This window comes from Leuciscus leuciscus, assembly GCF_965113295.1.
Source record: "Leuciscus leuciscus genome assembly, chromosome: 3".
NCBI lineage: Eukaryota > Metazoa > Chordata > Actinopteri > Cypriniformes > Leuciscidae > Leuciscus > Leuciscus leuciscus.
This window is the reverse complement of record NC_138727.1, coordinates 65,214,679-65,229,956: the sequence shown is the minus strand read 5'-3', so window position 1 is coordinate 65,229,956 and position 15,278 is coordinate 65,214,679. Positions and strand designations below refer to the sequence as shown.

General features: G+C 37.1%; 1 long non-coding RNA gene across 1 annotated transcript; it reads right to left on the bottom strand.

Annotated features, from left to right (window-relative positions):
• Positions 1-10,686: 10,686 nt before the first annotated feature.
• LOC309495509 lies at positions 10,687-12,993 on the bottom strand. Its single transcript, XR_014204705.1, has 3 exons — positions 12,914-12,993; positions 11,813-12,114; positions 10,687-10,994 (listed from the first exon to the last, which is right to left on the bottom strand). It is a non-coding gene; the product is annotated as an uncharacterized lncRNA (long non-coding RNA).
• Positions 12,994-15,278: the final 2,285 nt, after the last annotated feature.

Genomic DNA, 15,278 nt, shown 5'->3' with positions numbered 1-15,278 from the left:
AATCACTCAATTCAGTATTCAAACAGCGCGCGCGCCTCTTCCGGTTGGATGCACGGTAAAACTCTCTCCGATATATTTACATTATAATGCATGATCTGTAGATAAAAGGCTGTGGATTTGCATAAAATGACTTTATTTTGTTGGAGTTTGTTGCTGTTTTTAAACGACTCACTACCGTGTGCTTGTTAGATCACACACATCACAAGGACAATGAATCGGCATCAAACGCACAATAACTGGAATTTAAAACTGTAAAACAAATGATCAATAAACTGCTGGACAGATATACGCTAGGATTTGTGCGCTCGACATTTCTTCGCTTTGTGCCGTGAACTTTTAAATGCGCACTTGTTCAGCGCAGCGCTGCACACTGTGACTCCATGTTGCTTTGAGCACATCATTCTGCACCCGCGATGTGCATACGCGCTTTGTGCGCTCTGTTTTGAAGCGTTTCATATTATCATGGTTTTGCGCACTGAAAGATTATTAAAAGCCTATATTTTTTAGCGCAATTTTCCACCGGACAAAATTGTGCTTGTTAACTCATGATTTCTGTTCTGTGCGTCTGTGCGCACCAATCTTGCACTTCTATCTACTCCTCAACCAGACCACCTAGAGACTTCGGGTTTTCGGCATTATGTTAAGGAAGGTCTAATCTCGGGAACGCACAAAAAAAAATCCAGGAAAAGATTTACTATCTCTTAGTGTTGTGATCCCATGAGGTGAGAAAATTGCGCTAAAACACTCACCGAGTTTTTATTACTTGTTTTTATACCTAGCCTGCTCAATACATTTAAAATAAGCATAATTTAATTGCATATTATTTCTGTGTAGTGTAGGCTATATAAATATATACACTTCTGAATTCTTGACATTAATATATAATATAAAATTGTGAAATGTATGATTGCCTGATTGAATTTTATAAGAGTACTAATTTGTTTTTATTAACATGTTTAGATTTTATAAAATTACTGTGCAGATTTTTTCAAGAATTACTTTTTGCTGCTGATTTATACACTCATTAAGTTTAATAAAAATACATAATACATTTATGTAATATTTAAAGGTGTTAACTGTAATCTTACACTGCAAAATAATAACTAAATTCATCACAATTATGTAAGTATCTGGAAATTTGCCGCAGGGCGAGGGCTTCGATAACCTCTCTCTTTTTTGACCATACATGTGTTTGCATCCCTGCTTGCTGCCAAACCTGTTCGCGAGTTCGCTTCTATTTCAGTAATTAGAGACATCGGGGTTTCTGCTGCACTGAATTTTTTTTGGCGCCCGCCAAAGCCTTATTTGATCGGTGAGTAGCCTAATGTAGATGACTGCTGCGCTCGTGACAGGGTGCATGACATGTTAACTGAAAGAACAGAGAGAGCCCCGGTCGCGCGCGCGCACTCTCTCCACTCTTGCTCTCTCTCGCTCAAATTAATCAAAATCTATTGACACGATGGTAAAAGGTCGGAAGACCGAAGTTTCACGTGGCGCATTCGGAGATGTATTTCTTGAATTACCATTGGGTGTGAATTGTGCTAAAATAAATTGCCTTATCTTCTTCTAACATTTTCGGTAACATTTTACAATATGGTTCCATTAATTAAACTCTAGTCAACTACATTAATTAACATTAACTATTAATAAACTGCACTTCTACAGCATTAATTAATCTTTCTTAATGTTAATTTCACCATTTACTAGTAGCCTACATTATTGAAATCAAAAGTTGTATTTGTTAACATTAGTTAATGCACTGTTAAGTAACATAAACAAACAATTCATGTATTCATGCATGTAAACTACGTAGTATTTTCAGGTTACTTATATCATAATGTGTAGAAACATTACCCAAAAAAAAAAAAAATCATTTAGTTTAGACTGGAGTGAGGTGAAACCAGAAAAAAAAAAGTGCAAAGCAAGTTCTCTAATAGCTAATTTTTTATCTGGCAGCTAATTTTATTCAATTGTACAGTTTATGGTAGAAAGTTAGACTTAGTTAAAATAAACTTTTTAATGCTACTTTTTTATTCTACTTTTTGATATTGATATGATTATAGACCAAAATAATTATCAGGTCTAGCAAAGAAGGATTTTATCTTACAAAGCTATGAAATCAAGTGGTAAAATCACAGCTTAAAAAAAAAAAAAACGAAAAAAAAAAAAAAAAACGGGGCAAGACAGGATCGGCCACCAACCTCTATCTGTCTCTGTGTTGGTTTTTGAGTCCAGGGTTGAAGTTAAGTTATAATCACCTCATTAAATTGTGATGAAATGTTTTATTATTTTTGGAAAGATATTTCATTGCTTTACACCGCTACAGTTGCATCTTGAAGTCGCGCTGGTATTAAAAAATATTGTGAAGGTATTAAAAAAGGTATTAAAAGGTATTAAATTCAACTTAAGAATTTCTGTATATACCCTGTTTTTGCTTGTGTTTTAATAAATAGAAAATGATGTACCATAATCTAGTTCTTCTGTATTTATTTTCTCTCCATCTTGTGAAAAATAGTTTTATGTCGGTATACTACATATACTAGAAATGTTAATTATGTATTATGTATTATTTTTTTATGTATTGTAGAATTATTGCTGTAACCATTGCTGCAAGTACAATTTAAAACTCTATTGAAATGGTAGAATTATGGTAAATGGCTGGAACCACAGCTGCCAGTACTTTACTGTGAAATAGCAGCATTGTTGATACCGTAAAATTGCGGTAAAGGGCTGGAACCACAGCTGCCAGAATTTTACTTACAGTGTATGGTTTCCTTATTAATTCATTCCGTGTTTTCCTTATTTCAACAGCTTGAACTTTTAACAAGTCTACACAATCCACATTTCATTTCAATTTCTATCCCATTTTAGAATTAGCACAATTTTTTATAAATAAAATTGATTTTATTATTTTTTACCTCATCTTAACTGGCTCATAAAAACAAAACAAATACTACACAAATTTTACTTGCAAACATACATTTTATTGTATGTGTTTTATTATTTATTTACATATATATGCCACATGTATGTAAGCAATATGCTATGCATATATGTGTAGTTTGTATATTGAACATATACAATGAAATATATGTCATGTATATTGATAATTATATATGTGACATATATATATAAAAAACCTGTATTATACATACATAAAATATATGGGCTAGTTTTATATGTTAATATATGAAATTGTTCCATTTTCTAATAGGTTTTATATATGGGCAGATATGTATGTACATATATGTTTACATTTTATATGTGGATATATTTAATATATGTAAATTTCATATGTGTACATATATTACATTTCCGTATTGCCAGCAAACTCTGTTAGCACAGAACCTCATGGCTGTACTTCATCACACCTTTTGATAACACACTGGATAGATACTATTACAAACATTATGGATTCAATTACTTCTAATGTGGCATAGCCTGTATTACTGTAATTATTTCAGCAACAACTGTGATTTGAAACATGTATCTTGCATTGTTTGCTGTTGAATGAACTGATTGTTAAAAGTACTAAATTGAAAGATCATACTGTTGTGTTTTTGTGATTAAACCAAATGTTCTCATTACAAATATTACAATAATCTTGTGTTTGAAACGATGATTATGTGGACTGAAAAGTGTATAACTGTAATGAAAGCATGAGATCAGGTTTTGAAAGAATGACTAGCTGTGTTACAAGTGTGATCAGTTTGGATTTTTGTACTAAGAGTTTTGAAAATGTACACCTTACTTGTGAAAATAGTACCAAAGCGAATATAAAAAAAAACTGTATGATAAAACATACATCAATTTAGTTGAGAGATTAGATTATATGATCTTTCAACAGTCAACATTTGTAACACTGCATATTTGACCTTTATATTAATATGCCCAGTGACTTAGATGAAGTGAAACAGGTTTGATTGATTTTTCTAATGGCTTTCATGAAATCACTTTTGTGCCAATAATAATGAACATAACTTTTCAAGAAACTTATGAAAATATAAATTGAAACCGAAAAACATATCTTTGAAACTGAAAAAGAATAAATCGTAGGCAAATCTTTTGACTTGGTTTTAATATACTGCATATTCCCCTTCAAGAACGGTCACTTCGTATTGCGTAGCTATAGGCAGTGGGGAAACTCCTTTTCCTCGATTTACTGAAGCCTAAAATGTAAAACGCATTTGCACCTGCACAGCTAGCACAGTGAGTGTCTGACTCACTCATTGGCTGTGCTGCGGCAACTGCACATCCACATCCCTGCACATCCCTGTGGCTCAGTGGTGGATTCTAAGATTTTCACGCCAGAGACCCAAGTTCAAATCTCGGCTGCGCTGAATCTTTTCACCAAAGCGAACGAACTCAACGTTTGACCCTGCCCCCCATCTAAACCCAGCATGAATGCAATTGGACGAAGCATTGCCAGCTAGTCATGTTAATGTCATGTCACACCGGACGCGAATAGCGCGTCAAATTCGCGCCTGCCGCGTCTAGTTATACGCTTGACCACTTTGTGTTAATTCGCGCGTCAAGAGCGAAATTTACGCGCGTAAAAACAAAAGTTTGAAGCGAAATTTACGCGCGTCAGAGGCAAAAGTTTCGAAACCCGTTGGCGGCCATCTTTTTACAAGATGTCTGATGTTGATCGATCATTTATCGAGAGAGTCACCGCTCTGTATTTGCTCTGGAGAGCAGAACAGCCGCGTAGGGATCATCGTCGCCATATTCGGGGCGAACCCAGTTTGGCGAGTTTCACCATTTGCTCCAGGAGAGCTGCGCCTGGATGACGGCCGCTATCAGCGGTGCTTCCGCCTGTCCCGCGCCCAGTTTGATGACCTGTTGTCCCGCATCGGAGCGAGGATCACCCTCGCCCACATAATCTGTAATTTACTTTTGTATTGATGATAAATGGAGCCAGCCTCCAAAAGTAATTAACCGGTCCAGTGATTTTTTTCTTTCTTTCTCACACAACACTGTCCAGACACGAACTATGTTCTTATACACTAAAATTGGTTGTCTTTAAATTAGAATAATAATGTTTCATATAATCTGGATTTAGATATGGAATAAATAGCATTCAATACAAAATGAATATGTCTCATATATTGAAATCAAGTTTTTATGTGATAAAAGATTTACTTTGTTTTTACTTCACCATGTGACAGCAGCAAGCAGGCTCCTGATTGGTTAACGTGGCGCGAATTGACGCAGAAGTTCAGATTTTTCAACTCGGGCGGCAGACGCGAATTCGCGTCAAACGCGTGAATGCACAAAAAGCACTACATAAAATCGTTTGCGCATAACGCAATTTTCTAGTCCCGAAAAATGACGGCGGTCTCAGACCCATACTAGATTTGAGACAGAGACGGCCTTTCAAAATGTTGACGACCAAACATATATTCCACAAGTTCGCCCGGGGGATTGTTTTTTTACGGTGGAGCTGAAAGATGCATACTTTCACATTCAGATAACCCCTCGTCACAGGCAACTCTTGAGATTCGCCTTCGAGGGCAAGGCTTATCAGTACACCGTTCTGCCGTTCAGTCTGTCCCTAGCACCCCGTACATTTACAAAGTGGCATCAGGGAGTGTGCATGCTTAATTATATCGATGACTGGCTGGTCCTGGCACAGTCGAGAACCGAACTTCTGACACACAGGGATTGGATTCTCGGCCATTTGAAATGTCTGGGTCTCAAAATCAATGTAACCAAGAGCAAACTGAACACCAGCCAGATTGTGATCTTTCTGGGCACAGTTATCGACTCTATAACGATGATAGCGCGGCTTACACAAGAGCACTCGCTCTCTGTACAAAAGCTAGCAGCCTCATTCAAGGCAGGCGAGCGCACACCTCTAAAGAAGTTTCAGAAACTTCTTGGTCTCATGGCAGCGGCATCGTCAGTACACTGCAGTCCACTGCAGCACTGGCTCAAATGCCGTGTGCCAACCCATGCATTGGCAGTCAGGCAGCCTGCGCATCATGGTGAATCACGGTTATTTATGGACCCTGATTCCCTGGCGGGCTCAGGACTGGTACCATGAGGGTGTGACCACGGGGGTGATTTCCAGGAGGAAAGTGTTTTTTACAGACGCATCCAACCTAGGTTGGGGAGCGCTGCACGAGGGCAAGCCTGCCTCCGGCCTCTGTATCAACTGTATGGAAATGAAAGCAGTGAAAGCTCAAAGTTTATGTGGCAGACATTGCAGCGCATCATGCTCCGGTGGCTGGCCAATCATTAGGAAGAAACAACCTGGTGGTATGGTTCCTAAAAGGAGCCAGGAGGATGAACCCCTCCAGACCTCCGTCTGTGCCGTCTTGGGACCTCTCCACGGTCCTTGGGGCCCTGAAGAGACCACCTTTTGAACCGCTCCAGTCGGTTGATCTTAAACCTCTCTCACTAAAGACTGCTCTCCTGCTGGCATTGGCATCCATCAAGCGAGTGGGGGATCTGAAGGCCCTCTCTGTGAGACCTTTCTGTTTGGAGTTTGGATTGGATGACTCCTCAAACCCAGACATGGTTATGTGTACCCAAGTTCTCTCAACTAGCTCAGTGGCGCACACTTCAGAGGCGCCATTGGATGTGCAGTTGCCGCAGCACAGTCAATGAGTGAGCCAGACACTCACTGTACTAGCTGTGCAGCTGCAAATGCATTTGACATTTTAGGCTTCAGTAAATCGAGGAAAAGGAGTTTCCCCACTGCCTATAGCTACGCAATACTCATTCCCTACTGTCACAGAGAGCCTGTGACCTAAGGTTAAAAGGACTTTTATTTTGAAAGGACTGCTGAAGTGCATGTACACCCATAAACAGTTTACACCAATACACACACACAATCTACATGCCGGCAAAATAACATCGTATACTAGATGTGTGGTTATTTTTCTGTTTAGGTGGTGTGATTAGTGATGTTACGTCTGACACCGACGCTCCGAAGCTTGCTTCAAACTCGAACGGTCCTTGCAATGAACCACTGCTTCGGAGCTTGTATCATTACGTCACTAGTCACGTGAAAATGACTTCTGAAGCAAACACACTGGTTCACTCCTGTAGTGAACCACCTGACTGCTTTGACAGCCCAATCCAGTGTTGACAGGTTTGAAACCTGGCGGCTATATTTCTTATAAAAGTGAAGCCAAACCATGGCAACACTGTGGGTTGCAGTAGTCGGTGTCTCTAAAGCTGGTGAAATTGGTTAAAAAAAAAAGAAGATGATATCACCTTTCACCAAAGACAAAGAAAATAATATTTCTGAATAAAAACCATACCATTTAATGAACACTTTGTCTAAGCCTTCTGCATGTAACCAAAGCACACCCTCTGCCACATTTTTTTATTATTAATTAGAGAACATATGAACATTGTTGCATAAAAATATGCATCAAAGACTGAAACTTCAAAAACCCTCTGCTACATTATACAAGTACAACAGTTACACAAGCACATCCTTTTCAACATACAAAAATATCAGTCCCACCAGTTAACAAGTTAAGAGTTCTGCTTCCCACAGCTAAACAAGATAAAGCTTTCACACATGATACTGCCCTGCTAAAAAAAAAAAACTATAGAAACCATTACCGAAATTCTATTGGATTTAATGGTTTTCATGAGAATTTTATTGGTTGTAATGGGAATTATAGTGGTCTCTGTGGGTCTCTACTGATATGTGTTGGGTTCTATTGGTGGGGGCATTAAATCCTAATGGAATATGTCCCAAACACACTACAAAAAAGAATTCTGTAGTGGTTTAAATGGTAAAAGCCAATGGTTCCTATTGGTATTTTAATAGAAACCATTAGTATTTCTGTGATGGTTTCCAACTTTTTTTAAGCTGGTCTGATCTTCTGTCCTTGTCTAAAGAAATAATTACACACACACATCATGCTTAATGTTTTATTATCAAGGTGAACACATGAAATTCATCAGTATCTGTAAAATTCACCTACATAAATGAGTTTCACAGCACTAACACCGTTTCAGCTTTGATCGCCTCGGTAAACACGTAATAAACGGGGCGTTAACATATAAGCCTACTTGCATTTTATGGTTGTCAGCTTTGTTGCATTACATTTACTTCACCAGGAGATGGTGCTGCAATTTCTATCTGAATGAAGCTTCGAGTAATGAACCATTTTCGACACAATTGTATCAGAAAGCAATAATGCTTCGAAACGCTTGATAGGCTCTCTGCTTAGTTCCATGTTTTTTTTATATAATTTTCTTTTCTTTTGTTGGTTGTTTGTTTTGTCTCAATGCTAAATGTTTTGTTTTGTTATATGATTTAACATTCAAAGAAATCACATCAAACTCATTTACAAATGTTAACAGTTTATTTCCCCTGTAACAAACTAACATATACACATAAAATACTGTTACTCACATTGTGGGTCACCTCTCTACTGGCAAACCCATGTGCAGCGACGGCTGCCATTTTAAAGCTTCTAATTGCCCAATTGGAAGGGCACTTTCATTGTCAGTGACATCACAGGGGGAAATCAGGGAAATTATCATTTCTCAGACATTTTTCTTTGCAATGTTGAGACATCATTTTGTAATTAATAGTGTGATGCATAGGTTGCATGTTAACACCATTTGTTTAAAATATTTGTGTAGTTTTATCTTGCTTTAAAATGATCATTTATACATGGTATGTTCCAGAAGTGGGAGGAGCCTAACTCTATAAAAGGGCTCCTGGTAGCCATTTTTAGGAGAGTGTTTGGAGTGTGGGATCACTCCTTGTATTTTTGGGCCTGGATATTGGCGTAGCCAGAATACATGTGAACCTCTTATGGATTTATATATATACATTTATTTTGCCTTAGTTTTTGTTACTGTATATATTTTTGCTTGGGAATCACTTTTGCACCAAAATAAACACCCTGGATTGAAAATTCTTCTCCATCGTCACTGATTTTACACCTTCACCGACGGTACACCCTAACACCTACTCTCAGGGAACTGAGGTTACAATAGTAACCGAGTAGATTTGCTAACTGTTTTCTCATCGTTAAATCACTGATGTGAACTTACAAATGCACTTCCAGTGTTTTCATTTACGCTCCCTGAGTTTTCATTCGCCGTTCTGACGCATAGCTCTCGTGGGGGCGGGGCTAGTAGCAGTGTGTTCTCATTGGCAACTGAGTTTTTTATTGACAGCTTCTTCACCTGGAAGTGAAGACATCAGTGGTGTGTTTATGTGTGGAGCACAAGAGATCTATTCAGTCTATTCAAGTGTAATTGTACATTAAAGTACTGTATATAAGGGTGTACTCACACTAGGCACGGTTGCCATGAACCGGGCCCTAGTACGATTGCCCCCCCTCCCCACTCCCCCTCTGGCCTGCACTCACATAGGGTTTCAGCATTCGTGCCGGAGCACGCTTACTTCATTATGGTGCGACGGTTTCGGGATAAACAGGAAGAGCGGCGCTCTCACTGAACACAATGGAGTCCAGCACGGTTAGCGCTCACACTGCATGCGAACCGCGCCCGAGTCCAACTGAACCGTGCTCTGGCCCACCTCTTCCAAGCGGGCCAGGGCCGGCTAATCGAGCCGCGCCCGGGCACGGTTCGGAGCACTCACACTAGTCAAACGAACCGCGCTTTGGTGGTCAAACGCACTCGGGCACGGTTCAAACTGGCTAGTGTGAGTACACCCTAATACTTAAAATATTGTATAGTGTCCATTGTTTTCGGAGAATATTTGTTTCTTCCTGATGATTCTTTTGCATGTTAGGCTCTGATAAGGTTGAGCTGTTACAATTTAAAGAGAATACTAGCAAACGTGTGTGATATATTCAGCCGTCAAGAAAGTTTCACTTCAGGTAATCAAGGTTGTCAGGTTGTCACTTCAAGTAATCATGGCCTTCACACTACTCATTGCTAGCATATGCATTTACACCATCAAAATTAATGATCACTTAAATAAGAGAAATTTAAACAATATGAAATTTATAATCGTGGCCTGCTGTCAGATGATACAGACCTCAAAGGGCATTTCATTACATATGTCACACAAATAATGTTCTTGTTGCCATTATTTTTTTTCATGCTGATAATTTTATTTAGTTATTTTATTTAGTTAATATTATCTTCTATATTTTATTTTATTCTATATTTTAACAATCATCAACAGTTTCAATTGTGACTTATACAACCAGTTAAATGAATGTAATTGAAAATATGAATTAAAATAAATTTACATTCTTTATTGACACTAAAGCATATACACAAGTATCAAAGTGAAAGTCTTGGATGCAATTATGTTGTGACAGGAAAGACCAGAATCCACAAAACATTAACTGCAAACTATACATGTAATGCACAGTATTCTCATGATATACATTACTATACAAAATGCACAATTACAAATTCATATACATTTTAAATTCTCTCATCATTTACTCTCCTTCATGCCATCCTAGATGTATATGACTTTCTTCTACACATAAACATAAACAAAGAATTTTTAAGGAAATAATCCATCTCTGTGAGTCCATATAATACAAGTGGATTGTAACCCATGTAGGCGACAGTTGGTCGGAAGTGATTTTTAATAGTTAAAACAGTCATATTATTAGTATTTTTCTTATCTAGCCTATTGTTTGACTTCAGAAGGCATTGACTCATCCACTGAGGTCGCATGGATTACCGTCACGCGGTATGTAGAGATGGATTACTTTCCTTACAATCTTAATTCGTGTTTATTTGTAGAAAGAAAGTAAAATGCATCTGGGACAGCATGAGGGTGAGTAAAATAAGTGAGAATTTTATTTTTGGGTGAACTATCCCCTTAACATATATATGCTGTTGGTATGCTAATCCAAGATCAGCATAGACTAATAAGAATAAAGTGCAACCTCTTGTGTACTTGTGAACTGTGTTTGTTTTAATCTACATTTACATTTTACATTTATTCATTTAGCTGACGCTTTTATCCAAAGCGACTTACAATTGCTATATATGTCAGAGGTCGCACGCCTCTGGAGCAACTAGGGGTTAAAGGGATAGTTCACTTTGAAATTAATTTTTGGTATGTTTTAGCTTACCTCAAGGGCATCCAAGATGTAGGTGTCTTTTTTTCCGCAGTAGTTTCAATTTTGATATTTTTAGGTCAAACCGTTCTTGTCTGTCAGTCATATAATGCAGGTCTATGGTCACGGACTCAAAACACAAGAACAGAGTCCAAATTAAAACAATTCCCCGTCGTCCAAATTAAACAATCCCCCATCGTAAGTACACATTGACGGCCTAAGACACGAAACGAGCGGTTTGTGTGAGAAAACGAACAGTATTTATATAGTTTTTACCTCTTATACGCAGACATGTCGAAGTGCTCTGATCTGACGTGTGCGCAGACTGGTGCAGAGATATATACACTAGATGTCGCCTTAAAGACATTCGTTCCAATGAACTGCCGTAGACAAGGCGACATCTAGTGTTTATATATCTATGCACCAGTCTGCGCACACGTCAGATCAGATCACTCGGACATGTCTGCGTATAAGAGGTAAAAACGATATAAATACTGTTCGTTTTCTCACACAAACCGCTCGTTTCGTGTCTTAGGCCATCAATGTGTACTTACGATGGGGAATTGTTTAATTTGGACGACGGGGAATTGTTTTAATTTGGACTCTGTGCTTGTGTTTTGAGTCCGTGACCATAGACCTGCATTATCTGACTGACAGACAAGAACGGTTTGACCTAAAAATATCAAAATTGAAACTACTGCGGAAAAAAAGACACCTACATCTTGGATGCCCTTGAGGTAAGCTAAAACATAACAAAAATTAATTTCAAAGTGAACTATCCCTTTAAGTGTCTTGCTCAGGGACACATTGGTGTCTCACAGTGGATTCGAACCCGGGTCTCTCACACCAAAGGCATGTGTCTTATCCATTGGATAAGGATCTAGAGGAAATTAAAATATTTGCTAGTTTATATTAAAATAAAATAAATCAGGTGTCTGAAGATCAAGATCCCAGTCATTCAAAGGTGACGTGTCTGAACAAAGTAAGATTATTGTCTGATAGGGACAGTGGATCTCTGGTACTATCACTCCATCCTCTGTGTCAGCATCAGACTTTTATGTAAAAGTTGCTCCACTCCCTGGAAAATGAGAGAGGAAATGTATTATAATCTAACAATACAAACTGCTTTGAACTCCCACATAGTAACAAGTTGCAGACTTAAAATATTTATTCCAAACAAATTATATAAATGTTTTAAGGGATTTTACAGTACAAAATATTTACCTCGGAGTCATGCACTATTTATCATCTGTAATACTGTTGTGTAACCAGTAGATGGCTGTATAGCCCTATAAATAAACATATCCATGGCTTAATGTTTGGCTGGATGTTTTCAATCATAATTACTTGCATGTATTAAGTTTTTAATTTGGACATATATTTATTATTAAAGACTATTAAAGATTAAACTTTTTTTCTCAGAAATGTTCATTTGAAGTGCAATTTTTTTGCATTATTATTAGTCAAATATGGACACAGAAAAATCATTTTATTTCTCATACTAGCTACATATAATAGTTTTATTATGCATCTTTATCACACAAAAGTAATCAGAATAAATATTGCGACCAGGGCGATACTTAAAAATAATTGAGTGTTTACATATTATGACCAGAGACGTGTTCTGTGGTCAAGTCGTGTCTCTCCTCTTTCAAAAAGTTAGGGGTGGCTGGGGGGAAATATGATCTAATCGAAGACTGTAACCGAATGTAGATAAGTAACGATTGGGCTAACAGTTAAATCAAGACAACACAGCTGTGTTATGGGCTCTCACTGAGCTCTAAAATGCCTCTCCACCTGAAAAAAGCAAGTACTGTATTATAAATAGTATTAGTATAGTATTAATAAAAAATTAAAATGTAAAAAATCTGACTTACCACGAGTGGGCTATCCAGTATCCTGATAGCGACGATGACGCTCACATCCTAAACACAACACTGACGTCTTCACTTCCAGGTGAAGAAGCTGTCAATCAAAAACTCAGTAGCTAATGAGAACACACTGCTGCTAGCCCCGCCCCCACGAGAGCTATTCGGTTGTTAAGTCGTGACGTAACCAATACTCATTCCGGGTCCAAAGTCCAGGTCCTCTCTACCTACCTACCGCTTTCGCTAGTGTTTTGGTTATTATTGAGTGTTTTTACAATGCCGCAGTGCTGTGTCCCGTGTCCCGAGCTAACTCACTTCAACCTCGTAAATCTTCTTTTTCATTGATGCCTGGACTCTACCCTTAATTATGCCACCTGAGTGATGAGCTACACTAACCACTCTGTTGGTGTTAAAGGAATTTAAACCCTTTTTGACCGCCAAGGGTGCCTCACTAAGAAGGACGTGATCGTAAATAAATTTACAGGTTCCACCGTTGTTATTTCTGGACGAGAGGAGCGCTTGGACCCAAAACGTCACGTGTGACGTCAGACTTAACAATCGGATATGTGTTAGAACGGCGAACGAAAACTCAGGGAGCGTAAACAAAAACTTCAGAAGCGTAAATGAAAACTCTGGAAGCGCATTTGTAAGTTCAGATCAGCGAAAGAAATATGAGAAATAGTTAGCAAAACATGCAGTGTTAAAAAAATTGCCTGCGATTTATTCTTTTTCAGTTTCAAAGATATTTTATTCAGTTTCATTTTATATTTTCATTAGTTTCTTGAAAAGTTACGTTCATTATTACTGGCACAAAAGTAATTCCATAGCTTTTAGGCCTAAATTGAAGTCAAATAAATAATTCCATTTCACAATATTACTGTTTTTGTTTGTATTTTTAATCAAATAAATGCAGCCTTGGTGAGCAGAAGATATTTCTTTTAAAAAATAAAAAATCTTACTGACCCCAAACTTTTGAACGGTAGTGTGTATGTAATGAAGGTCAGTTTCCCGGGAAATAGCTCAAACCACTGTTACACAGAATTGACACATTCAGATTGAAGGGTTCAGTCAAAAATTGTTATTTAGGTAACCTTTTTCACACACAAAAAAAAATTAAACAGTTACACAAAGTTCAATTTTCACACAGATTTTTTTTCTCTCTCACATGAAAAATGACAAAAACAGTAAACAGGTTGCTGCTAAAGTTCAGTTCACGTAGCTTTCAACAAGCAAAAGAGAGTCTTTGATTCATGTAGTTCGTCTTTTTTTTCAAACTCAGCTTTTCGTGTTCAATTTCAACCAAAAGAAACCCAAAAAATAAATACAGTACAGGCCAAAAGTTTGGAAAAATTTAAATTTTTTATGTTTTTGAAAGAAGTGTCTTCTGCTCATCAAGCCTGCATTTATTTGATCAAAAATACAGAAAAAAACAGTAATATTGTGAAATATTATTACAACTTAAAATAAAAGTTTTCTATTTGAATATACTTAAAAAAATAATAATTTATTCCTGTGATGCAAAGCTGAATTTTCAGGATCATTACTCCAGTCTATCACATGATCCTTTAGAAATCATTCTAATATGATGATTCATTATCAAAGTTGGAAACAGTTCTGCTGCTTAATATTTTTTCATAACCTGTGATACTTTTTTAGGATACTTTGATGAATAAAAAGTAAAATAAAAATAAAAAGTGGGGTGGTTGTGGCGCAATGGATAAGACACATGCCTTTGGTGTGAGAGACCCGGGTTCGAATCCACTGTGAGACACCAATGTGTCCCTGAGCAAGACACTTAACCCCTAGTTGCTCCAGAGGCGTGCGACCTCTGACATATATAGCAATTGTAAGTCGCTTCGGATATAAGCGTCAGCTAAATGAATAAATGTAAATGTAAATGTAAAAAAAATTAAAATAAAGAAGCAACTCAATTTAAAAATAGAAATATTTTGTAACAATATACACTACTGGTCAGTCATTTGGGGTCAGTACTTTTTTTTTCTTTCTTTTTTTGAAATAAATCAATACTTTTATTCAGCAAGGATGTGTTAAATTGATAAAAAGTGATAGTAAAGAAGATTTATATTATTAGAAAATATATATATTTTTTTTTGAATAAATGCAGGTTTTTTTTTAACCTTTTATTCATCAAATATATTAGGCAGCAGAACTGTGTGCAACACTCATAATAAATCAGAATATTACAATGATTTCTAAAGGATCATGTGATAGACTGGATGTCACATGTGACACTGAAGACTGGAGTAATGATCCTGAAAATTCAGCTTTGCATCACAGAAAAAAATGAAAATTTAAAGTATAATAAATTGAAAACCAATTATTTTAAATTGTAATAATATATCACAATATAAAA